Source organism: Vipera berus, assembly GCF_964194415.1.
Source record: "Vipera berus genome assembly, chromosome: 2".
In the NCBI taxonomy this organism is placed as follows: Eukaryota; Metazoa; Chordata; class Lepidosauria; order Squamata; family Viperidae; genus Vipera; species Vipera berus.
The window spans coordinates 250,616,016-250,643,979 of record NC_138203.1 but is presented as its reverse complement, the minus strand read 5'-3'; the positions used below and the strand labels follow the sequence as shown (position 1 = coordinate 250,643,979).

The following is a 27,964-nucleotide window of genomic DNA, read 5'->3' as shown; positions in this document are numbered from 1 at the left end:
GAGAATGAGGTGGCTGGATGGAGTCACTGAAGCAGTAGGCGTGAGCTTAAATGGACTCTAGAAGATGGTAGAGGACAGGAAGGCCTGGAAGAACGTTGTCCATAGGGTTGCGATGGGTCGGACATGACTTCACAACTAACAACAACTGCATTCTAACCACTGTGCCACTACGGCACCATATATATTGGAACTGCCTGCGTTTCCCAATTTTCATGCTTGACAATAATTGAGCCCCCCAATCTGTCCTAAGCGAGAAAGTTAAATGAGCTTTGCCCCATTTTACGATTTTTCTTGCCACAGCTATTAAGTAAATCACTGCAGTTCTTAAGTTAGTAACACTGTTGTTAAGTGAATCTGATTTCCCCATTGACTTTGCTTGTCAGGTCAAAAAAAGGTGATTACATGACTCCAGGACATTGCAACCATCATAAATATGAGTCAGTTGCCAAGTATCTGAATTTTGATCACAGGACCATGGGGATGCTCCAACAGTCATAAGTGTAAAAGACACTCATAAGTCACTTTTTCAGTGCCACTGTAACTAAACAAATTGTTGTATGTCAAGAACTTACTGTATTATGAGCCAAGACATAAAGTTATTTAGTTTAATTGGTTATTTAACTCATCTAATCAAATATTTCATTAGAAGTTTTAGTATTCATTGTTTTGATTTTATATTAATTAGTACCTAATTCAGCAGCAATTAATGAGTGATACAATAAGTAAAGTACAGTATGAATAATTTCACAGTCTTGTATATCATTTCTTCCTCATAGGTAATGGTGCAACAGGTTGGAAATTCATCCTAAAACTGGTCATGCTAGTTAATAAATTCTCAGATGAATACACCAATCTTCCTTTCTCACACGTTTCTCAAGGTATATTACAAAATATATTTAGAATTGAAAACAATACAGAAAATTTACTTATGGAAGAAAAATAGATACAACAGAAAAACACTACAAAATTCAGCAGCTGATCAAGAGAAATATTTCCTGATTTATAATTAGAAAACTGTTGAGGATAATGCTAAAATAAATGCATTTTTATCTTTTTTAACTTCTCAAACATTAGCATTTTATTCAGCCATGACCCTTATTAAATTGAGGATCGGTACAATCAGAATTAAATGTCCTATCTACATAAAATGAAGTGCATTATTTATCAATAATACTTAATGACAAAAAGCCTGATAAATTCCTGCGATTACACTACTGATTTCCGCTAGTCATGCATCATTGAGTCTATCGGTCATTAGCATTATCACAGTGCATAAACTTCAGCTTATGCAGCAACTTTCATAACAGCATCTGAAATGTACCTCTACCTTTTTCTCCCCCATTTAGTTCAGAATAACTATTCCACATTTCTACCTCAGACTGAATGGATAACAAAGAACATTCCTAAGAATCCTAAAACATGAACTGGTGTGCACTTTCTATACTTATGTACACAATTTAAACAAGTTATATAAATCAGGTTTTGGGAGAAGAAGCTGCTATATAATATTGATTCTAACAGTTTTGAAATGAAATGTATTACATATATGTTTTTGTACAGAACACTGTATAAAATGAGCCAATTTTTTATAGTAAAAATATATTATCTTTTTAAAGTTTCAAAAAGAAAGAACCACAAATTTAGAAAACCTGTAATGATTATTCCAATACATTAATTATATATCACCAAAATCCATAAGGAAGCTAATCTAATAGCAACTAAAATTCCAGTTAAATTATAATACCGTAATCATTTTACCATTCTCCTATGCAATTTATAGATACCTAACCCAGAGATGTCTGAGTTTAAATTCTGCAAATTTCATTCTAAGGAATTTGTGTGACATAAAGTGTAAAAAGAGTAAACATTTGAAATTAATAAATATATCATCACATTTTGAAGAGATTTTTTTGGACTAAATTTTGCTTAATCTAATAGAAAATACAGCCTCTTAATCTTCTGAAGACTCCCTGCTTATAACAGAATTTATTCTGAAGGAATATTTCCTTAAGTTTGATACCCTTGGATATTGTAGATTATAACTGCGAATTCTCATCTACTACAGCCTGTATGTTACAATACCCATACTTGGTATGTTTCAGCAACCCTGATTAATTTGCATTTCTTTATCGATATCATATGGCAGAGGTTTACTGTTATAACTCAAAATGCTAGCATGCTTATTGGGCCTGCTCTCAATATATATCTTCCACATATATACATCTCACTGATTCTACTAATAAGTAAGTATGCTTATTCATGCAAATATGAAATACAGCACAGCCTGGAAATATATCCCAAAACATCAGGAGCAAACCTGCTCCTTCATACATTCACCTCCCATAATATGTAATTGTATATTAATATGCCTCATTGCAACACCGAGTGAACAAAATAATACAATTGTTCCATAATTATTCTGGATGATTTAATGAATGGTTAATTTATCTGGAGATCTTGAGATTCATGACTTTGAAAATAACATCAGAGGTCATTTAAAAGGTAGGCTGCAAGTTGAATTTAGAGAAAAGCAAGGACTTGGTTGGATTCAAACACCTAGTATAAGATTAAAGGATTCTACTGTTCAGAAATATATTTTCTTTCACCTAGTTTTCTCTGTGAGTGTTTAAGTAGAGCAAGGGAAAGTAAGCCTTACTCCATTGCCCCTAAAATGGCTTTATAACATGGGAAAACCAGATGAGCCATAACATACATTTTAAAAATATTTTTCATTCTACCGTCTAAAAAAGGCCTTAACTAAGCTAAATGTGATCGATACACTAATTCAATAGTATAAAAACCTTATTCTTGCAACTAAATCATGTGTTCTGTCTGAAAGAATTCATACCACTCAAGACTAAATTTAATTTCGGATCAGATTTATTTTAATGGATTGAATTCAAACAAAGTCATGCTTATAGTAGAAACACTGCAATTGCTAACTGGTTTCACAAATTTCAGTGAATCCTAAGCATTACTCAAAGAGATCTTAGTCCAGTATTTTTTATGGTAATGTTTACTTTTTAGCTAATTACCAACTTAATCTTATAACGTTTATATTAATATCCAAAAGACTTATTAAATTACAATTTTTTAAAAAAAATCAGTCCTCTATTTAAGTTTTATTTCTAGGTCTACTTTTTCTTAGAAAATATTTATTTTGTACATATTTCTCCTAATCTATGCTTTTGTATCCCTCTTTCCAATTAAAACTAAGTAATGTTTTCTGCATATTTTGCCACAGTGTACAAAATTTTGCATCAATTTGAAGTCACAAACTGAAAGTTTGTCATTGTTTTCAATCTGACTTACAAATAACTTTTAGAAGTGCCAATGGACAGTCAAAACATGAAGAGACCTAGTTTATTTCATTTCTAATTACAAACAAACCCACCACAAGACTATTTCATGCCCAAACACCTCTGAATTTTTTTTCATTATCATTAGCTATGGTATTAAGCTTTTGATAAATTTGCCATAAATCTTTTGTTATCTCCATAGACAGCTGTTCCAGAGCTTATTTCTATTAATGCCACTTCAAGAAATCTAGAACCTTTACTCTTCTTCAGCAAAGTAGTTCAATTATGTCTGTGTGCCAGACACATAATCCATATGTCTAGATTATGCTACTGGTTTGCAGAGGCACTCATGTCCTAATATAAGCCTAAAAAATGCTTACAAAGAAAACAAACCTCATCTATGGTAATAAGCTAGACAGAAGTAATCAACTCCACCCTGCCTTCTAAAGTGTTAATATTTAATAAACAAAGTACACACACTCACATATATTTGGACCTGCAAACAAGCAAGGCAAGCAATCTCTCACATTGCTACACTTTTGGCCCTAAAGCAGGTCATAGGATTATGTATTATATTCCAGAGCTACAGAACTGAAAATAAAATTCTTCCACTGTACCTGATCTAGTACTTAGGTTAATTGAACTACTTTGCTGAAGAAGAGAAAAGGTCATACTGGTCTCCTGCTTCCTGACTGTTAGAGGTAGGCTGCCATGAAGTTAGGTTTTTCAACTCTGTATTTATGCATTTGATTTGTCCTAAATAGGTATAATATATTGTATTTGTCGTGGATAAACATCATGCATTTGAATTTGGCCCAATCTTCAAACCTGTCCAGCTCATTTTGAATTGTGATTACATCCTTTAAGGCAGAGGTCTTCAACCTTTCCGGGCTCACCGCCCAGAGGGAAGGAGAGCAGCTTCCAAATAGGCACACGCGCACACAGGCAAATGAGGCTGCACACACTGGCGCAGCATTCGCAGCCCTGTTCATGCATGCGGCATACGCCAGCATCATATGTATGCGCAACCACACACCACCTGCAACGATTAGTGGCCCTGTTCGCACATGCGCAAACAGGCCTCCCACACCCGCCCAGCACACACTGCCCTGTTCAAGGATGCGCAAATGGGCCGTCCACACCCACCCGGCGCTAGCAGCCCTGTTCGTGCCCATGCACATGTGCAAATGGCACCGTGGGCACTAGCATGATTGGGGGCAATTGGAGGAGCAGCCATTTCCACGGCCACAGCCCATAGGTTGGGGACTCCTGCTGTAAGGTATCCAGACAATTCTCTAAATTTTGTTCATCTAGAAATATAATAAAAATCCTGTTTTTTTCACCCAGCTCCAAAACTCAGCCTTTAAGATTTCAGGTTTAGATGCTCAATCTACCAGTTTATAATTGCTTCCACTTCTTATACATCTTTTTGTTTCTTTGCTATTCATCCACAGAAGCGCCTTTGAAACACTTTTCTCACTTTTCCTTTTTCATTTCATTTCATTTTCATTTTGAGTCATTTTTAGGATCTTTCATTACCCTTTTACTTGTTTCTTTGGATTTTAAGTCATGATCTGAGGTTTACTATTTGCCTGAGTTCATTAAAAGTCCAAGACAGCTGAAGCATCCCCCACTCCAATTATTTTGAACTCCAGCATGTTATGGTCATTTTTCCATAAGAACCAATTGCTTTCACTTCATCAACCAATTCTACTCTTTTCTTCAAAATTTGATCCAAAATAGCCAATACCAATGGTTCCCCCACCCCATCTTCTGGAAAAAAAAATGAAACTGCTAGCAGGATCAGAAACCTATTGGATTTTCCATTCCTTGCCAAATTAATTTTGAAGCAAGCATTAGGATAGTAAATTTCTATATAACATTATAGTTCTTTGACAAGTTGCCTTATTATTTTATAATAGAACGATTTATAGTCCTACTCCTTTTAATCTTATCCAATTGCTTTAAACATGACTTCCCTTTTCAAGGACAAGACTTTTTTATGTACAAAGCCACTCCTTTTCCTGTTGGGTTGAGTCTATCTTTTCTGAATAAGTAATATCCTTTAAGTTCTACACTCCAAACATGACACTAGTCATATCTGCTTTCCCACATTAGAATTTCTAGTTCTCCTGTGTGTTACTTGTAATTTGTATATTGGTATAAAAACACTTCGGACTATCATGTTTAGAAGGTTTTTGTGTATCCTTTCCTGCTATATGAGTCCTTCATTATCACAGGTAGCTGTATTTCTAATGTAAAGCACTTTTCAAAAACTCAAGAAATCAATTCTACAATCAGTAACTCCCTCACAAATGTTTCCTATTCCTGTTTACTCCACTGCAAGTTCCAAGCCCAGATCTTTTTTCTAAAGAACGCTCACTAAAGCAGAAACATGACATGAAGTTTCAGTTCACAATTCTATCCATTTTTAAAGTATGTATTTAGTTATATAACATCAAATGTCCCAGAAACCTAATACAGCAGTATCATTTGGGTGTTAAGTATGACTTTTTGTCCAAAAGATCAGACTCCAATTACTGATACCTATATTTTCTATGTAAAATCTCATGTAAAAAGTTAACATATTCTCATCCTGTTAGATTTATTGATTAGATCTATGAAACTTGCTTTCATTTGCAATGATAAAATTGGCATTCATCTTAATTGAAAGTAATCAGCTTAACAATACGTAAATCAGGCTGCAGTTATTTTATAGAACTGATAAAGCAAAAGAAATCAATTTAATAATCCACATTGGTTTGTTCTTTTTAAAAGCATAATATAAATATAGCATCTATCCTATCTCTTACAAAATTTCAACTTACTAGCAAACTATCCCCTTTATTTCACACTGTATCTTTAAAATATTTCTGGCTAAGCCTTACGAAGAATTCTTCACAGAAATATTATTAATTTTTTTTAAGTCACTTTCTTAATTCTAGACATGAACAAAATAGAGATCAGATACAAACAGGTATTCAGCACTACATAGTTACATTTCATGAAATATTGATACACAGGTGTCATGAATAAAAGCTATTTCATTCATAAATGATCATAAACCTATGGAATACTGAATAAAGTTTTCAAATGAAATGTTCTTTTCTATACATGGGCCTCGATTTGGATATATGCAGAACAGATTTTCACTCTTTCCTAGGTTTTTAAGCTTCATCTTTCCTATGAAATTTTAATAGAGAAAAAGATAAATATTGGTTGGATTATGATAATGGCAGATGTATATAACCTGGTTGAACAAAGACAATTAACAAATATTTCTTAAGGGCTCTGCATCAAGCTGGAAGGAGATATCAAGTGGAATACCTCAAAGCTCTACTCAAGGACCTCTGCTGTCTAACATATTCATAAATGCTATCAAGGCTCAGGAGGAGCTAGATTGATACATTCATTGGCAAACTTGAGCCAGATGAATTTTAAACAGAGAGAAATTCAAAATCTTACATTTAAATGGGGAAAACCCTGAAGGCATGAGTTTAGAATGGTATAGGACCGTGGTGGTGAACCTATGACACATGCCACAGGTGGCATGCAGAGCCCTCTCTGTGGACACGTGCGCCGTTGCCCCAGTCCTAGGTTTTCAGCTGGGTTTTATAAAACCTTTTTGCTTTAGGCCTTCGCTGCCATGTGCAAAAAAAAAAAGGTTCAATTAATCAATTTCAATTTCTTGCAGGGAGAAAAAGATCTCGCAAAGTTGGAATTGATTGAACTTTTTAGTCCCACCCAGTCTGCCATTACCACCACAGCCACGCCCAGCCAATGGGCCACACCCACCCAATTGGCCACACCCAGCCAATGGGCCATGCCCACTTGGCACCCGACGATACATAAGTGGGTTTTGGGTTGCAGTTTGGACACTCGGCCTCCAAAAGGTTCGCCACCACTGGTATAGAGAATACTTGGAAAAGTATGTGGGAATCTTTGTGAACGCAAGATGGACAAAAGTGAGGTGAAGTTGGAAAAAAATGCTAGGCTGTATCAATTTAAGAACAGCATCCAATTCAAGAAAAGTCAATGTATATATTCTATGTTAATCAGACTGCATCTAGAATTTTGTATACGATTCTGCTTGCTTGCTTATTTCTTCATACAATTTATAGAGCCACCCATCTCTTAGCAGTGACAAAAACTAAAATATATCCAGAATAAAGGAATAACCAAAATGACAAGGCGCCTGAAAGGAAAAAGGATTAGGAATGTTTGGGATATGTATAACCTGGAGAAGAGAAGACTATGGGGAGACATTAGTTGTCATCTGTGGAAGGAAAAGCAGAATGGACAAGATCAAAAGCAATGGACAGTAACCGCAAGGAATTGCAAGGAATGGCAATGTACCATCAAGTTGTGTTTTACTCCCAACAACCACAAAGATAGATTTTCTCCCTAATGATTTGTGCCTAACCTGTTCTTTCCAACACTGCATCCCTTTGCCACAATTGGACATCAGGAAAAAATTCCTAGTGGTCAGATTTCTTTGGCAATGTAAAAGACCACCTCAGGAGAATAGACGACCCTTCACTGGATACATAGAGGCCGAATAGTTATTTGTTAGGGATACTGCACAGGACAAAGGATTGGAGTCAGTGATATCAAAGATGCCTTTCTACCCTTATATTCTATTACTCTTTAGCTGGAGATTACTACTGTGCACTTTTGATTTGCTGTTTGTTCACATAATATGGTTAAATGAATTTTGCTTAGATATTTTGGCTTAGAGTTTCTATTTGTTCTGCTAAAGGCATTCAGCTGGTAACTGTAAAGAAAAGGAGCTGTAGTTGTTTTATTTCCATTACTGATTGAATATATCTGGGATATGCTTTCTCTTTCGATTAAACTAAGGAGAATTTCCCAGAAAGATCTCTCTGTCTAACACAAAGTTACTATCTTCAGGTAAATGGTTTGGCCGTATACATGAAAACCTATGCCTTGTGGCAACCAGTTACAAGGCTTTAAGAAAACAACTCGTGCCTGCTTTCCTCTTCAACAGTGCAAAAATCTAATCTTTGAAGCAATATCCAGTCTGAACTCAGCAGGGATTGGCTATTTACACCCAACCTTCTCTATAAAAAGCTGTACGTATGTTCCCACAGTCAACCCATCACTTTCAAAGTTAACAGCAATCTCAGACCATCTTTCTTCCACTGGGTAGCCAAGTTCTATTAGATTATTTTGAAAAATCATTGTTTTTCTTGATCTAATAAATAGACAATAACTACGGTAGGAAGATCACATTGTTGAAAAGAATAAACACAGTAAAACAAATGATGCAAAACAGCAAAAGATGTTTATGAATGGCACAGTAAGAAAACAAATGAAAATAAAAACCTATAAAAAGTATACCAAGTCATTTTATAACAACCAATTGTTGATGTCAGAATGAGCAGTCAAATAAATTCATTACCTTCAGCAAAGATATAGCATGGGTGTCAAACTCGCCGCGTCATGTGACGTGTCACAACATATCACTTTTTCACATTGCCGGAGCTGGAGTGGGTGCAGCCTCTGCATGATGCAACCGGCCCCTAGGCCGGCTGCTTGACACCCCTGCCTCACAGTAACAGAAGTTATACCTTACAACAGGGCTCTTCAAACTTGGCCCTTTTATGACTTGTGGACTTCAACTCCCAGAATTCCTCAGCCAGACTCCTGCCTTACAATGATATGTAAGGGATCATTACAGGTAGTCCTCATTTAATGATGCAAATTGGAACTGGAAACTCTATCATGAAGCATCACAGTCGTAAGTAAAAAAAAATGTGACCACACTGTTTAGCCACAGCAGTTCTGGCAGTCACAGTTGGTCATAAAGCAAGAACCTCATGGGACCATGACTTCTGATTCTTGGTGGCTTTCTCACTGACTTTGCTTATGAAAAGGGAATGTTGCAAATTGCAATCACAAGAATTTGGAGATCTTGTGACAGCTTTAATATGAAGCCTGGTTACAACTACTACTTGTTCAGAATGTATATACCTAGATCATCTATGTCACTCTATCATACATGGTCCTATTCACTAAGCCAGTATTATGAAAAATGGAGGCTATGCCCAAAACTGAATAAAACTGAAGTATGCACTTTCCATCTAAGCAACTACAGCAAATTGGGATAACATAAAACTGAAGTATGCACTTTCCACCTAAGCAACTGTATAGCAAATTGGGATAACATACCATTCTTATGATCTAGATCAGAGATGCAGAACTATGGCCCTTTTATGACTTGTGGACTTCAACTCCCAGAATTCCTGAGCCAGCATCAGGACAGGCCAGCCAGAGCTAAGGCCAAAGTCTTTAAATGGGAGATGACCAAGAGTCCGCAATGTGCTGTGGTGCATCACAACAAACAATAACACATATAGTTCAAGAACGTCTCCTCAGGAAATTTCAAGGCATCTGGGATGATCACATCATACCCACACTAGAAGCACACCAGAAGCAGTTAGAAGATTAGGCTTCCTTAGATACTGAATTATAATATCTATCCTATTGTGACTCTATGGCACAGTATCATGGTGATTTTATCATGCTTTTACCTTAATTTAATATTTTATCTGGTATACTGTACTGTCCACATATTTTACATATAATATGCTGATACTTTAGTTAAACTTATATTTATGCTTGTACGTATAATGTGATTTATTAGTTTGTATATCAGTGATTGCGTGACCTTTGTAGATGCTATCCACTAAATAAAATAAAAATACAAGGTCCAACTTCAAATATTCAAATGCTGATGCAGGGATTGAGGGAAGGGAGAAAGAGATCAAGACAGAGCTTTTACGTGCATTACTAGCATAGTAGTTAAGAGGCTAGATTAAGAGCAGGGAAGCCCAGTCATTGAAGCACATCTATTTACCAACCCTCACTGGACCAGTGTGATATATTACGGTTTATAATATTCCAATAAAGCAGCTTTCAATTCTGCAATGGATTGAGTTGGGATGGTGATAGTGATGATAGAACTTGATGATATTGATAATGTTATAACAAGGAAAAGCAATAGAACCAAGTTACAAAACTATCTATATGTTTAAAATATCATAATCCTAGCATGTTCTTCCTACCCTCAGAAAAGGAGATTTTCTTAATTTGTCTTGCTGAAGGTCTGGGCATTTAACTGGCCCTTCATACAATTTCATCTTCATTTATTACCCTTTTTAATAGAAACATGACATTCTACTTATAGCTGTATTCTCTCCATTTATTCTCTAAAAACACACGATCATCATTGGCCTTGCTATCTAATAGTGTGCGTCCAGTCACATAATGTCACTGCACGTTTTTTTTTTGTTCATCAGACAAGTTCATTTCTAACTGTACATTTTCCCCTGTTCTCTGCACCTGTTGTGATAACTTATCTGGTAACCATAGTGAATCCCATATGACTAGCTATGTTATGTTTTCAGTCTGTTTATTGCGCATGTCTAGAGAAAGTTCTGAGTTATCTGTATTGTTTTTTTCTCCTTTGCTGTTACTGACTGTTACGTTAGGATGTAGCCCAGCTAGCTCTGTATAATATATATTTAGTTTTTATATTTTTGTAAGTAAAAGGTATTTAGTAAGATTATGCGTCTTGTTTTTCTTGCCTTCCTGCAAGTGTATCATGCATTCTCTGAAGCACGGTCCGTCGCCCTCTACAAAGGTGATTTTTACCTTGACATTTTGGTATCGAGGATGGTTTGATTTATGTTTTTGGAGATGCATGTTTCTGCGGCTGTTATCAGTTAGTTAGTGCTAGTGAGGCAGCGGTGATTAACTGCTGAAACATGTCAGGAAGGAAGCCACGGCTGAAAAGGAGTCTTTCTGTGGGCCAGCTCCCTTCGACTTTAAAAACTCCGATAGCTTCGGCCACACGCCTTGGAGAAGACGCACCTGCTCCTGTCTACGATGCAAGGTCAGTCACTCCTTTTTCTACTTTTCCAAGCTCCCTGGCAGCTGCTTTTGGAAATGTTCACACTCCAGGGGCTCAAGATGAATTTCAAAGGCTTGGAGTGAAACCTAAAGTTCAGCCGAAGAAAATTCCTTCTGCTCTTTCAAGCCTCAAGCAAACTATGCGAGATAGGGCTATGCAAGGCTACTGTGAACAAATTGGGGTTTTTGAAAGGCGTTTGCAGCAGGCAAAGAAATATGTGTCAATGGTTCAGCAATATGAGAGGAATTATGAGCATGAACCGGCCATATTGCCACACCCACAAGGAGAAGCCATATTGCCTCCTTCTTCCCCAAAGCCTAAGTCACGCCCATCATTGAGTGTCATGCAAGACGATTGGGAACCGGAGGCTCCTATGTCACATGATTATGGGCTGTCCCAAAGGCCATACAGAGCCACAGTGATGCCTGAAGCAAATGTTATAGCACCATCTACTGGTGAAGCTGCATTAAGACATGAATTGGAGCTCTCACTCTCGCAATTGTCTATGGAGGAGTCTTTGCTCAGAGATACAAGATTTCTGCCGTTATCTGAGGCTCCAGTCCCTGATGGTGCTAGGATTCCTGTTACTATTGCTTCTCCTGTTAATATTGCTTCTATGCAAGCCCCTCTACCTGGCAGAACACAGCCATATTTAACCCACATGCAATTGCCACCGGGTTCTTATATGCGAAGGCCAGTGTCATCTGCAGATTATGCTAATGCACCAGCCCCAGCGCCAGCGCCTCCTGCTGGCCAGGGTGGAATAGCAGCTCAAAGACAGGCACAGCCAGCACCAAGACTACCGGCAGCTTCAATGCAACTGCCGCATGTCCAGGCACAGGCACAGACGCCACTGGTGCCCCCTGCAGGTTATGGTCGGATTGCACAACCTGCACAGCCAGTACCTCAATTGTATATTCCTCATCAAACACCTTCCATTGTACCACTGGCTGGTGATTCAAAATTAAAGAAGTCAGGACAGAATTACAGGGCATGGGTCAGTGAGGTTGGACTTTTGCTACGCAGAGAAGGTACTCACATGATGGTGTTTAATCCTCCTGCCCAGCCATGGACTCCTGACATATGGGACTTGGATAATAGAGCATGCACAACATTATTGATGTCAATGGACATTGAATTGCAGCTCACGTTTTCACATGATGCAACTGCCCAACAAATTTGGACTCAGTTAGAGGCATGTTATCGGCCTACATCAATCGAGTCTACATGTTTACTTTTGTCTGAGTTCCATGGTTCCAGATTAAAATCTGGTGAACATATTGGAGCACATTTGACTACAATGAAAGGTATTAGAAAAGAACTGGGCGAAAAAGGCTATCCTATTGATGATTTTCAAATGATCAGCATTATCATCAATTCTTTGAATCATGAGTGGAAAGATGCTATTTCCAAGATTAATCAAGTGCCTATTGCTCAACGCACAGTGGATCATGTATGCAGGATCTTAGCCGAAGAAGAGGCAGTTATGCAAGCTGCGCCACATTTAAGGGAACCACCTGCATCAAGAGCTTCAGTGAGGCGTGCCTTCCGTGGAAGGACCTACGTTCCAAGGATGCCAAGATGCTACATCTGCAATCGTGTGGGACATGCCACCCGGGATTGTCCCCAACGAGTTCCAGCGCCCGTCACATACCAGCCCAGAGGAACAGATTCCAGAGGAGGCAGAGGTAGAGGCGGACGACAAAGTCGTGGTCGTGGTTCCAGGTGTGATTCACAAGCTCCACTCGTCACATTGGTTGTGACCAACGATCCACAGCCTCAACCAGAGTACGACAGACGACTTCTTTGGACTTTGGATAGTGGAGCAGCATTACATGTTACCTACAGAAAAGAGCTTTACACAGAGATGCACGAGCCTGAACCTGAACTTCGTGAACTTTACTCTTTTTCCAATCATCCTGTTCAGGTCATGGGAAAAGGAACTGTCTACATTGAGGAGCTTGATGCTCTCATTCCAAATGTTTACTACGTTCCGTCTGCCAGTAGTAATTTGCTTAGTCAGAGTCATTTGTCTAGGTTTTCTCATTTTCAGGTCCACCATCTTGAAAAAGCAAGTTATATAGTCAAAGACGGAGATATTGTTGCTGAAACCATGTTGATTGGTGGTGTTTATTACTTAAAACCAAAGCCTAAGCAGCAAGAGCAGGCAAGTATACAAGCTCCAAAAAGGGAAAGCACAGGCCCAGAGAGAGACGTCCCAGAGAGAGATCCTGTTGCTACTCCAAAGGTTCCTAATAATGATAAAAATACAAAAAAGACACAGGTTGCTCACAGCAAGCCTGGGGTTCCTAATAAAAATGCTAATGTTGAGAATTCACTAACAGGTAAACCTTTGCATTCCAGGTGTATCCATAAGTGGCACAGAAGATTGGGTCATGCCAGTTTCCGTGTTCTGAAGAAGATGCCAGAGTTCGCAAGAGGTTTGGATCTAAAGGGGTGTAAGGTGTTCTTGGACTGTGCTGTCTGCAAGAAAGCCAAATCCAAAGCAGCAGCAATTCCAAAACGCGCTACACGCCTGTCAACACGCATTTTTGATTTGGTACACACTGACATAGTTGGTCCTTTTGCACCAACACTTGGTGGTAAAAGATATTTCTTGACAATCGTTGATAATCATTCTAGATATGGATATGTATATCCTATGAAAGAAAAATCTGAGACCTTTCAGATCTTTAAAGACTTTGCTAGTCTTGTCTATACCCAATTCGAGGTCAACATTGCCAGAATCCAGAGTGATTGCGGTGCTGAATTCATGTCTCAGCGTTTCCAGGACTGGATGCGTGAGAATGGGATAGTACATCAGACATCCGCTCCTTATACTCCAGCTGAAAATGGGGTGGCAGAACGCAGAAATGGGGTTTTGCAAACCATGATGCGTTGCCTCCTTGAAGATGCTAACCTCAGTCTTCCATACTGGGGTGAAGCTATCAAATATGCTAACCATATCATCAACCGTATTTGGAGTAGTGCGATAAATCAGACCCCTTATTTCATGTTGTATGGACACAAGCCTGATCTCTCACATCTCCATATTTTTGGTTCCTATGCTATGGTGAATATTCCTTTAGCCCAAAGAAAGAAAGGGGGTCCTGCAGCAAAAAGGATGAGATTTATGGGCATTGATGATAATTCAAAATGGAGCAAATACATTGACTCTCATCATGTTATTGTGGTTTCACAATCTGCTACTTTTGAGGAAGATGCTGACTGGTCCAGGATTCATTCTAACGATCCTGGAGTTTATTTTCCTAGAGATGATGTTGCTGATGCCACACAACCTGATGATCAAGATTCACAGGAGAATGTTCCTTCCACGAGTTCTTCTCAACCTACTGTTCCGTCTTCGCAAGCCGCTGATGTTGCTGCTGGCGACGATGATAAAGACGAGGACGACACAGAAGAAGAATGGACGGTTGGCCCGAGACGTTCCAAGAGGACCACAATGGGAATCCCTCCAAAACGGTATTCGTGGCAAGTAGCAAAAACACCTGTACCTTTGATTTGTAATGTTACACTTCCACCTGAGAAGTTCACACAGATCAAACATCTTCCTGAATCTGAACAAGATAAATGGTTTGAGGCGATGCAGGCTGAAATGGACAGTCTAAAGAAACTTCAAGTGTTTACGCCTGCAAGCCCTCCAGCAAACAAGAAAGTTATTGGTACTCGATGGGTCTACAGGATCAAAAAGAAGCCGAATGGTGAGTCGTTGTACAAGGCCAGACTCGTAGCCCAGGGTTTCGCTCAACGTTATCCTGAGGACTATACAAATACATACTCACCCACGGTGCGAACTGAAAGTGTGAAAATTGCTTTAGCCACTGCAACTATCCTTGGCCTGGAGGTTTTCCAGTTCGACGTTGAAACGGCTTATCTACACGCTGATCTTGACGAAGACATCTACGTCAAAGGTCCTCCAGGTTTCAGACAGCAAGAAGGGGATACCTGGTTTCTACACAAAAGTCTTTATGGTCTGAAACAGTCTGGTTTAATGTGGTACTTATGTCTTTCTGACAAACTAAATTCAATGGGCTTTATTAAGTCCGAAACAGATGAATGCGTGTTTACCAAAAGATCCGGTAATAGGTATGAGATAATTCTTGTTTATGTCGATGATATTGTTTATATTGGTCCAAATAAGCAGATGAGTGAGGTTTTTGCTAAAGCTTTACAAAAGTTTTTCACGTTGAAGTGTTTAGGGTGTATTAACACTTATTTAGGTGTTCAAATTGCCAAAACTCAGAAGGGGTTTAGTCTCACACAAGAAGAGAAGATTGAACAACTGTTACATCACTGTAACATGGAGGACGCTAAGCCTGTGAGTATACCCATGCAAACTGATTTTCACATTTTGGCACATGAACCAAGTCCTGAGTTCGAAGATCAAACACTATATCGCTCAGTCATTGGGTCGCTGCTGTATATTAGTAGTTGGACTAGACCCGACATTGCACTTAGTGTTAATCTTTTATCACGACACGTAGGCAAGGCAAAACAGTTTCATTGGACATGTGTTAAAAAGTTATTGAGGTATCTAAAACACACCAAAGACATGAAGTTGTTGTTGGAACCCACACATACTGACTATGCAGAGTTATGTTGTTTTGCAGATTCAGATTGGGCGAGTGATAAGAAGTCACGGAAAAGTACATCAGGTTACATGATGTTCTTAAATGGATGTCCTGTTTACTGGCATGTGCGTAAACAGAATCTTGTTTCTTGTTCCTCTACAGAAGCTGAGTATGCTTGTGTGTCTGATGCATGCAATTCTTTAACCTGGTTTGATGCTTTAGTCACAGATATCTGGACACATCCGATTCGACCAATCACAGTGATGGAAGATAATGAATCTGTGGTTTATATTTCTGAAACACGTTTTACAGGTTCAAGGTCCAGACACATTGACATCCGATATCAAAACATAAGGCAACTGGTGAAACAAGGTTTTGTGACATTACAGTATGTGCCTACACGTGATCAAATTGCTGACATGCTGAACAAACCACTTCCTACAGCCCAGCATGAGTATCTGCGTGAGAAGATGTGCCTTACTTGAGTCTTCACTTTGCTGACGAAAGAAGGGGAATGTCACTGCACGTTTTTTTTTTGTTCATCAGACAAGTTCATTTCTAACTGTACATTTTCCCCTGTTCTCTGCACCTGTTGTGATAACTTATCTGGTAACCATAGTGAATCCCATATGACTAGCTATGTTATGTTTTCAGTCTGTTTATTGCGCATGTCTAGAGAAAGTTCTGAGTTATCTGTATTGTTTTTTTCTCCTTTGCTGTTACTGACTGTTACGTTAGGATGTAGCCCAGCTAGCTCTGTATAATATATATTTAGTTTTTATATTTTTGTAAGTAAAAGGTATTTAGTAAGATTATGCGTCTTGTTTTTCTTGCCTTCCTGCAAGTGTATCATGCATTCTCTGAAGCACGGTCCGTCGCCCTCTACAAAGGTGATTTTTACCTTGACACATAAAACCAAAGAGGCTTCCCTAAGATGCCTTGGGAAGTAGGATGACTTTCATTTATGGAGGGGTTAATATGCTTAATCTATCAATTAAATGAATAGGCTTATTTTGCAAAATATAGGAGAGAGCTAAACCCTGGAAGGAAAGTATGCTAGCAAGTCTCAAGTAAATATATTTGACCATAAGTGCTGCTAACAATATGTTAAGAATGAATGGAAAATAAATCAAAATCCAAATTAATAGGAGAAGGGTATTTACAAATTTGCTTTTTAAAAAATCAAAACTATTTTGTAAGTTACAACATTTTTCAAAGTAAAATTTTATTCAATCAAACTACTTATAGTTATGAACCATTCAGGCTCACCATACCACCAACTATTTCAGTCCACTAACCTCATCGTAAACTAATGGATTTATCTTTAAATCTATTATCTAAATGATAAAGTCTTGATGGATGATACCACTTTACTCAGTAAGTTGAGAATGATTATTTAAAAGTTTCTTTCCTTCTATTAGTCACATTTAAAAAATGGCAAAAAGAAAACATCACCCAAAAGTTGTCATGTTCTTTTTTCCCTTTAGGAAAAAAACTAGAGGCAATTTTGTTTATTAAAAACATTATTATTTGTTTCTGTCAACAATGTCCTAAAGTGTTTATGTATAGCAAATCATTCATACAGGCAATCTCTATACACAAATGATGCAGTGTGAAGTCAGAAGGTCCAGAAACAGTTTTCTCATGTAATAATATTGTCATCAAAATCAATCTAAAGCCATAATTAAATGCTATTGTCATGTTTGCCCTTAGTAAAATGTTAGCAGGAAACAACTACCTTAGTTTTTGAGATATTTCTGCCACTTGTTCAATAAACACTCAATGCTCTTGAGACACTGCATCTGTGACCCTTTCAAGTTTGAGTGATTCTATACACTGCCTGGTACAGTACTTTGTAATAAGCTGTACAATAAAATTGCAGTAGACCCTGTTTCTGGGATATTATAATGGCAATTTCTTAAATGTGATGCTAAGAAAATGTATCATAGAAAGATGTAATATGCATTCCTTTCCAAAGACTAAAGGTAATCTACTTCCTCAATTATTCATTCAATAATTATCAGTAATTATTATATCCCCAACAATGTGAAATCATAGCTGCCATTTTTTTAGCTGGCATTGGCCTTCATATGCACTGAATTCTTCCTTAAAACCTAGGATATTGTAATGTATTAGTATAGTATATGGATGGATTCAAGCAGCGTGGTCTTTTGTAATTAATAGATGGTATTTTTTTTCCAATCTGCATTATTTCCAAGTGATATCCAAGGTTTTTTTGCTATGGCACCCAGTCTGCCAATAAACACCAGACCACTATGAAACAGTTTATGCAATAATATTTCATTTTTAATTTTCAGAACTTGATACTTTGTGATTTTCTCCAATTCTTTGTCTTCTGTTCTAGTATCTTCTAATATTGCCACATTAATCATCCACACTTTCTGCTCTTCAATCACAGTTAAATCTGGTGTTATAAGCCAAGACTTTATCAATACTACTGTCATCATTATTAATTTATTAAATTTCAGGTTACTCAATTCTCAATGCCTTTAATAAAGGTTCGTTCGCATTTAACAAAATCTCACATCACGAGGTGACTGGCATATAAATTTGATAAATAAACAAATAAACAAAAAGCTATAAATACCCATCAGCTTTACAGTTTAAAACCTTGGTAGCTAAACACTAGTAGAACAGAATAGGTAGGAAAGCCCTATATCTGAAATTGCTTCATCTTAATAAACAATATTTATCTAACAATTTGAGTTAAATAGACAAATTTGCCATGTCTGCCAATAGCCTATATTCTAATTGTGAGCCATTTGCACTTCCTTCCTACCATTAGGTACAACTTAAGGATTTTTAATTCAGTCTCATAGAGGTCACTGTACATCTTTAACTCTTCCATTCCAGAAAGTGCTCACACACTTGGGTAAAAATCTTGATGGACTTAACTCTTATTCATATAAAATAAGGCTTTATGACTATGATTATGATGAGACTACGATCAGAATTTCTGCTTGTGCCTTTCAGTGCAGCAAAAAACTAGAACTAGTTTTGTTACCTATTGCATCATAATCTTATGGCAGCGACATAAAATATATGATAAAACAAATTATATAACACTATTATACTCAGAAAATAAAACATAATATAATCATAACAATGACTACCAGCATTTCAGAATAAATTCTTAAAAGTACAATATACATTGGAAAATGGCCTTTGCATTGCTAGTATTTTGTCTGAAAATATTCTGCTGAGTTGTTCTTTTTAATAAAATCTATAGTTAGAACATCTGGGTGCATATTTCAATATAATTTGAGAAACTGTAAATATTTCTTGATATGAATTCCATTTTACAAGATCTCTCAAGGTATTTATAGGATTCAATCCTATTTGTGTCTTTAATTAAATTTAATATACATATAATGCAATTTAAATAAATTATTAGTTGTCAGAATATAAAATATATTGTTTATGATACAGTTCCTTTAAGTACTTACACTCAGGAAACTCTTTTAACCTCATGACTGAGTAGTATTAAACACTGAGATGAGACTTCTAAAGAGCGTCAGTTGCCCTTTGCACTCTTCCAATAATCTTAAATTACTACAGCTTAATTATAATTTCAAGGCACTAAATTGTGATATTTTTAAACATTATAGAAAGACTGGTAATGGAAAAAATTACTTAAAATGACAAGAGATTTTAAAGTGTTTTTTTTTGGGGGGGAAGATATTCCTGCTATTAAAGACCTTATTAAATCCTGAAAATTATTTTCACTTTTGGAATTTATTGGATAAATATTTTACAAGTAAGCAAGTTATTTGGCATACATATACAAACATTCTTTATACAAAATATTGCACATATATAATAATGTATCTATGAAACCCACAGAAATTAAAAAGGCATAGCCAAAATCTGTATTTTAATTTCAGAAGAACAGAGTTGGAAAGGACCTTGAAGGCCTTCTAGTCCAACACCCTGCACAGGCAGGAAGCCCTACACCAGGGGTGTCAAACTGCCGGCCCACAGGCCAGACACGTCATGAGGAAACTCCGCCCACCCCATTGCCGGCAATGGGGAAAAAGTTCCAATACGTTGCACAATGTCACATGACATCGCGAGTTTGACATGTCTGTCCTACACCATTTCAGACAAATGGTTGCCCAATCTCTTCTTAAAAACTTCCAGTGTTGGAGCATTTACAACTTCTGGATTTCATGTAATTGCCATGTTGTTCTTGGACTTCATGGATAATAGTTACACAATTACTGAGTTACCTAGTTACCCTCCAGATGTCTTAGAAGTACAACTTTTATAATTACCTACTAGGGTGTATAAGTCTATATTCAAATCCTGAAGCATTATTTTAAATATCTTTTTAATCATGACTAATCCAATAATAAAACTGAGAAGAGTCAAACTTAATTTTTTTTGCTTAATTTGAAACCCTCAATATTTTATTTTGTACACCTATTAAATTCTTCTTGCTATTGTCCCTGAATCATTAATTCTATTATTGTTCCAATTAAGAAATTATAGTTTGTAGCAATGTGTAGCTTGAAGAAGACACTAATCATCACTAATGTTTCTATAAAATATGAACTATACACATCAAATTATTATCTTCACTACCAATCCAAGCAAACAACCTAGCTAGTCTGATAATCATGGGCAAAGTATTAGGACTTCTTTATCTGCAACATTCATTGCATATTTAAAATTGTTTGAAAATATGAGTCCCTTCTACTTTAAAAGTACACATGCTGAATTCTGCCATTTGACTACTCTTATAATTTCTACATATTTTAATTACATTACAGTGACTATGTAAGATAACAGTGACTAAAAATTGATGAAAAAGATAATATAACTGCAAGAAAACCCACTCCGTATCAGTCTAATCTGATGCTTAGTAAATTCTGCGCTACTTCACAACTGGAATCCAAATAAGGGGTCATGGTGTCAAGGTTTTATCCCAGATTTGGAAAAATAGAACCCAACTGGAACTGTATATGATCCCGATAGCAGTCAGAAAGAATACGGTATCCTTTCTGTGCTTCAAGCGCCACAGCTTGAGATATGCATTGTTGTTAGCTGCGAAGTCGTGTCCGACCCATCGCGACCCTATGGACAACATTCCTCCAGGCCTTCCTGTCTTCTACCATCTTCTGGAGTCCATTTAAGCTCACGCCTACTGCTTCAGTGACTCCATCCAGCCACCTCATTCTCTGTCGTCCCCTTCTTCTATTGCCCTCGATCTTTCCCAGCATTAGGCTCTTCTCCAGTGAGTCCTTCCTTCTCATTAGGTGGCCAAAGTATTTGAGTTTTAGCTTCAGGTGAGATATGCATACTCATCAGATTTAAACAGTGATATACTAAAACAGATACATCTTCAGAATGATGCATATTCCTTAATATTTGTAACAGAGCAACTATAAATTATAATGCTATATAGAACTTCAACATCACTGCTACAAATGGAATTGAATTCACAGGGGCCCAAGAACATAAAATAGTGTTACAGCTTTAAGGAAAAGTTAAGATTAACTTGTGGTTTTTTTCCCTTTGAGTTGTCTTTAAGATCTTTTACCTGAAATTGTTCAATTCACTAAAAATGATCTGAGGTAAATTGAAAGGATAAAAAAGTAGAAGTTATACTCTCTGATACAAGGCAGACTTTCTCTGGACATCCTTCCAACATCCCAAAGAATATCAGAAAGTTTACATTATTAGTTCAGATAATTAACTACTTATTTACATAATAAATTCTGAACTTAGCTACCATAGATTCCATGTAGAACTTTTAGTTATTCATTCTCTTTTACTTACACACACACACATACACACACACACAAATCTGATGTTCTTACAATACTACTTTAAAAAGCCAGAAGCTACAACAGTAGAGTGTGATTTAGAAAAAGGGTAAGGGACATACGGCAGTTTCCTTTGACTTCAAGGTACACTAGAAAACAATAAAATATTGTCCCATTCAAAAACAGGTAAAGTAGTATCCTGCTATATTGTTGCTTTGTAAAACTATACAAGCCTACATGCAAATTTATTATGAAATCTTATTGAGTTTTGTGAAAAAAATTCATGTTCAGTGCAGTGAATTAAATTATAATTTAAGATCATCATGACAGCAAAAGACAACAGCAGCACTTATTGACACTCCATTTGAGTTTAAGCTTATTTTAGTATAGAATCATAAATAAATTTATACTATTATACTGTCAGACCATCGTTCTGTAAAGTTTACAACATTTTGAAGGAAAAACACTATTGCATTCTATACATTATTGGACGCTGGAGAAAGTATTCATTCAAGTCCTATATATATATATATATATCCTTTGCTATGTTTTCATAGGTTTGCATATGAATTAAACTGTATCTAACAGCTGATTTATTCACATAAAAGAATATTCAGCAGGTGTAATTTACCTTCCAAAGAATTCATTGGGAATTGCCATTAATTATACCCATTAACTTTCAGTTAAAAAAAGACTAGCAGAACACAAGAACATCAGTATCTATGTTCAATTTGGAAAAGTTCACTCTTTTCCAAATATAAGACAACACAACGTTAGATTTCATTATTGCATTATTATCAGTGTAAAAGTTCACATATAACCAATTAAATGAAAGTCTTTTACCTATAAACTGTATTGCACTTACATTACAAAAGCACCTTACAAATAAGGTCTTGAAAAGACATGGGCTTACTTTTCTTAGCAGAGCAGAAATAAATTATTTTTATACTGGTTAGTAAGAATGCTGAAAGAAGATTAAATTTATAGCTTTTTAAAGACAGGCATGTTATATATTAACACAAATGGCAGAAGAGCCATATGTATGTTTATTGTACATGTTCTTTATCAGGTAATAAATACACTGATAATTAAAAAAAACTTTCAGTGTCATACGTTTGGAGGATTACGAAGGATGTATTTCAAGAGGAATATGTGCTTATATTTAATCATTCATTAATAGCCATCTATCATTTATATTTCTAATTTACCTATAACTGCAAATGGGAGTTTTGTAATTTTTTAAATGTCTTTTGTGAAAACAATGACAAGAAACTAGTCTGAAAATAATACATGAAACTAACATCACTAAAACAATCAACTACAGAAATCTTAAAAATATTTCAAAAAAGTAAACACACACTGTAATGTAATCCTAGTAAGACTTCTCAAAAAGGAATCCCACTGGTTTCAATGAGGTTTCTCTCTGATAACTGAAGAAAGAAGCTTGCACTCCAAGTTTAATATAAGAAATAAGCCCTCAGAACATAATGTATTTTATTTCTCAGTAAACAGTGCAAGACTGCATGGCAATTATATCTAAAGCTATTTTTAAACATTCAAAATCAATAAAATACTATACTATGATTAATACTTGCAATGTTTGGGGGAAAAAATATAATGCAACTTTTCATTTTTAACAAAATTCTAAGTAGTGATTAGTGGCACTACTATGTTCTGGAATGTCAAAAATTATTATTTCAACTTTCTAAAACTACAAAATAGAAAACTACTGGAAAATGAAACTATTCCAGTCTATAGAGGAATGCTTCTATAGCCTGGAAAATGCCTGTCTTCCCTGACAAGGCAGAGAGTCTATTACCAAAGAGCTAAACTTTTATTTTCTGACCATTTTTATATATATATTCTGGAGAGCACAAGCATTCATCTTTTGCACTTCAAGGTGTTGGGAGATAAAAAGACAGTTGCACATCAGTGGAGCATAAATAAGTAATTCGGTCCAATCAGGGGTAGCCTTTCTTTAAATTAACTAGTGGTTCAAATAATAATTAGGTGAAAAATCTAAAACCAATATAATACAGATAAGCTTTCCTCCAAGTTATCTTTAGATTTAGTAACCAAGTATTTGTAATTGTCCATTTCTGCATAACTGAACACAGAAATCTCGCTGCCTGATCGAATACTCCGAATCCTTCAGTGAAGCTGCTTTTAACGACAGCCAGGCAGCAGCTTTGTTTGATCTCTGCTGCCTTCCCTAATCTGGGTTGTCAAGGTTCACTTGTTGGAAGCTGTTTACTTTAAAAAAACAGTGACCCCCCCCCCTCCATCCCTCCTTCATACAATGACTAAAAAGACTGAAAGGGGAGAATGCTGCCAATGTAAGAAGTTACAGCTGAAATACCTTTTTGCAATGAAATTGTAGCTGACACATTTTGAACAAAAGTGACAAGGTTCTCTCATTCTTTCATCCTGCATAGTACTAAAAACATGAAATTGAATTACACATCATTTAAATCAGTCCAAATTTCTTTACAATCCTCTTAAAATTGCAATTCTTGCCCCAGATTCATTTTGAGCTTAATAGAATTCGGTGGCTATTTCCATTTTAAGCATGGAAAATACTTGTTTCTTCTTCATTAAAAAAATATATAAAAATCATAAAGTATTTAAAAGGTTTCCTTTCCTCTTTGGCACTGTACAATCAAAAGTAGAAGCAATTGCATTAAACAAAGAAGCATTAGCATTATTCCCTATGATTATCTATAAGTACAAAAATTCTCATGAAACTTTTGTGACTTCATAATATCAGATATAACAAAATAAATGCTAAAACTACCAAGAATATAGGAAATAAACTGTATGCCTCTTTTAAATGGTATAATTCAACAACGTATGAACATTCTATGTATCAAACATACAAACTATATATAATTTTTTCCCCATTATGCATTCATAATATTGATCAAAACTGAAATCTGAAACTTCTAAGGGTTCTCATTCTCAAAGAACAACTATATCTCAAAGCAAATATATGCTTCTAAAAACAGCTTATCTGCCAAAGAACTGAGAATGTTTCATAGACATTCCAGAGATCAAGTTGGGCATGTAACTTCAATATTCCCACCCCAACTGAAACCAACACAAGCTGGGCCACTGTCTTCCATGGCTGTTCCTGCACTTTTTGTCTTCCTGTATTTTATTTAAGAAAATGGGGTAAAAAAAATTAAACCATGTCGGATGTAGACACTGTAAAATCAATACACTTAGTAATCAAGCTAGCAGCAGTATCAGAACACAATGACTTGGAAATAATTAATAGTTATCAAGCGGGATGGGATGAAATGGGGAAGGAGACAATTGCCATCATCTTTTATGACAGCATTTATATTGTTTGCTAAACTCCTGAACTCTAGTCTTAAACTTAAAAACAAGGACATTACATTCTTTATGCCACCCTTTCTTTCTCTCATTTCTATCCTTTGAAGCAAATAAAAAAAAAATCTGAGCCCACACATCTGGCAAATTGAAGGGGTTTTTTGTTCTTTAGGAATGATGCACAACTGTCATCCTCTAGCGGGTTTTATGCTTAAAGCCTCCACTGGTTCTTATAACTTACCTATAGAAAAAAGCTCTGTAATGGTGTGATTGCTACCGTCAGCACCCAACTCCTAACTCAGGGGCTCTTGTTGCTCCTGTGATCTTCGGCAGGCAAAACTTGTGTGTTCTATAGTCGAGAAGAAACCAAGGCTACTTTCAATAAGTCTCCACAAAATAGGTTTTGGTTAAGAGATGGGAAAGCTAAGACCTGGAAGAGGGAGGGGAAAATATGTGCTTGTGTCTAAGGGATTGGGGGGGGGTTGTCTTGGAAAGCACTTGCAAGAAAGGAAATCAAGAACTCTACTCTAGTAATAGGATTTAAAATTGTGACAGACACACAGAGTCTCCCTTTCACTCTCCTGTTTCAACCTCCTCCACACTCAGCTGGAATCTGCTGGGTTGTTGGTTTTTTTTTTCTTTTTTCTTTTGCAGAAGTGATGCCCCACAAAAGCAAATCATGGCAAGATGCTTGGATGTGGGAAACTGCAGGTCAAAAAACGGCTACAACCGAGGCACTCAAGACGGGGAAGCAGCCGCTGCCTGGAGGGTGAGATGGGAAGACGTGCTCTCATTTCCAAGCACAGGGAGGGTGAAAAAAAACAAACAACCAGGAAAGACCGTGCTTGGGTAGGGAACTGTCACGCTTCAAAATCACTCTAGCTCTGCCTGCACCGCAATTAACAAGAAGTTGGAGGGGCACCGAGGTGGCCCCGGAAGGGAGTTAGGGAAAAAGCAAAAGGGCCCGGGTGCGGAGTTGGGACAGCTCGCGCAGCGGAGTTGCAGCGCCCCGTTCTAACTTTTTCCCCCAACTCGCTGCGAAGACGTTCGGCTCGCTACGGCCACCGGAGGCGGCGAAACCCTCGGCACATCCGGAGGCAGTAAACCAGTGTCAAGCACAGAGACCAGACCGAGGGAGTTTAGCGCAGGCACCGGGCTAAAGGACAGCAGTGCGAGGTTATTATGGTACTGAAGTGTGGGGCTTTGCTTGACCGGGGGGTGGGGGGGTGGGAGAGAGAGAAAGAGAGGGAGACCCAAGTCAGTGATGCCGCTCGTGTGAAGGATGCGTCCGTCCGTTGCCGTTGTGGACGGGCGTTACCGAGCGCTTGGGAAATATAGCACGTCTGGGGCTCCCTCGAGCGTGTCTTTCCGGAATGTGCGGCGACCGCTACTCGCACAAGAGAAAAGGCGCGCGGCTCGTTGCGCGGGAAGTTCTCCTTATGCCCGACACCGAGCGCGGGGCGGGGGGGGGGTGGTGTAGGGAAGAAATCTTCCGACGACCCTTCGACATACCTGCACATTCCTTACATTGCTTGTGTGAGCGGGAGCGTGTGCGTGCGCGCGCGCGTGAACGTGTAAATTTGTGGCGTCTGCTCTCGCTTTCCTTTCTTTGGACCTCAAGGTATTTTTTTTTCTATGCGTTAAGTTACTATTTCTGCGCGCCTCGAGTCCACTTGCGTAGTAGCGTGGATTACCGATCGCAGAAGTACTTGGCCGGCGTGGTCTAAGAAACGAGAGAGGTTAGTACCGTGTCGGCTTTGTCAGTTGCGTATCTTTTGAGCGTTTCTAACCTCTAGTCCGAAGGTATCTTTGTAATGAAATTACGCTACGGTCGGCGTGGGGCAAAGGGGACATTAGCAGTTCGATAGGTCTGATTGTTGTTCCATTAAATGCAAGTCTCATATGCACGGTTAAGTTAACGCTTGGAGTGCACGAACTAGCAGATTTGTTGCTTGTGGTTTGCACATTCGTACAAAAACCCTCGGGATGGAGAGGTAGGAAAGGAAGTCTGGCGGCAACCGCGCACGCTCAAGCAAGAGAAGAGCACGGAACTGTAACCCGTGCTGTCTGCGTGTGTGTGTGTGTGTGTGTGTGTGTGTGTGTGTGTGTGTGTGCACGCGCCCGCCCGCGCGGACGCGCGGACGCGGACGAAAACCGGCGAGTTCAAGTTAAGTGAGCGGGTAAGGTGCGAGTCCCAAAGGCCTATTCATTGAAGTTGGCTGCAGGAAAGCAAGAGAAGGCAAAAGCAATACGGGGCAAAAGTTTGTTTTGCAAGTCGACTCAAAAGTTCTTCCCCGTCTTCCTCGCCATAAAGTGGCCGGAGTTACCAAAGGAAGCGCACCCGCCCCGCCAGCAAACCCTACCCGTGTCCGATCGCTCCCACCTCCCCTTTCCCCCCCCCGCTTGAGGGGCTTATTTTACACACACACGCGCGCACGCACGCACACACAGCGACGGGGGCAGAGAGCAGAGGCGGCTTCCAACTTGCTAGGGTCATGTGTGCATCGTCCAGCGCGTGGAAGAAAGAATAGGAGGGGGAAAGAGATGAATGAGGTGCACAGATGGGACATAAAGAAAGAGGAAGAGCCTCGGAGGTGAAAGACCCGCAGCTTTTTTTCCCATTGCGTCTTTAGGGCTTTATGCAAAAGCTAGGGCGCAGGGGGGGGCGGGTGGAATAAGAAGAAGAGGGGGATGCCAAAGAGCGTGAAAAGGTAAGGGAGGAGGGGGTCCGAGCCGGGGAGGGGGGGTGTTGTAGAGGAGACTGAAGGGATTTAGAAACAAACAAAACAGGAGACTTAAAAGTGGATGAGAAAATGCGAAATGGCAAACTCACCCGCTGGAAAACGGCCTGGCGGTGCCAGCTAAGGGGCTCCCCCCACTGCGGGCGGGTGAGTGAGTGAGTCTGTCTGTCTGTCTGTCTGTCCCTCCCTTTACTCACTCCGTCCCACCCTCCCTCCCTCTCTCCCTTTCTAGTCTGCCAGCCAGCCCCATGCAGGAGGCACAGCGTGCAACACA

General features: G+C 38.1%; 1 protein-coding gene across 18 annotated transcripts in view; it reads right to left on the bottom strand.

Moving 5' to 3' along the window:
* Positions 1–27,881, bottom strand: part of FOXP1 (forkhead box P1) — a 678,799-nt gene extending 650,918 nt beyond the window's left edge. For 4 of the 18 annotated variants that reach the window (XM_081321526.1, XM_081321537.1, XM_081321532.1 and 1 more), the window contains exons 1-2: positions 27,783–27,878; positions 25,191–25,298 (exon numbers count right to left, since the gene is read on the bottom strand). The gene's annotated coding sequence lies outside the window, so the exon portion shown is untranslated. Of the gene's footprint in view, positions 1–23,975; positions 24,054–25,190; positions 25,299–27,782 lie in introns of all 18 variants that reach the window. The other 14 variants (XM_081321530.1, XM_081321529.1, XM_081321525.1 and 11 more) reach the window with 10 other exon arrangements.
* Positions 27,882–27,964: the final 83 nt, after the last annotated feature.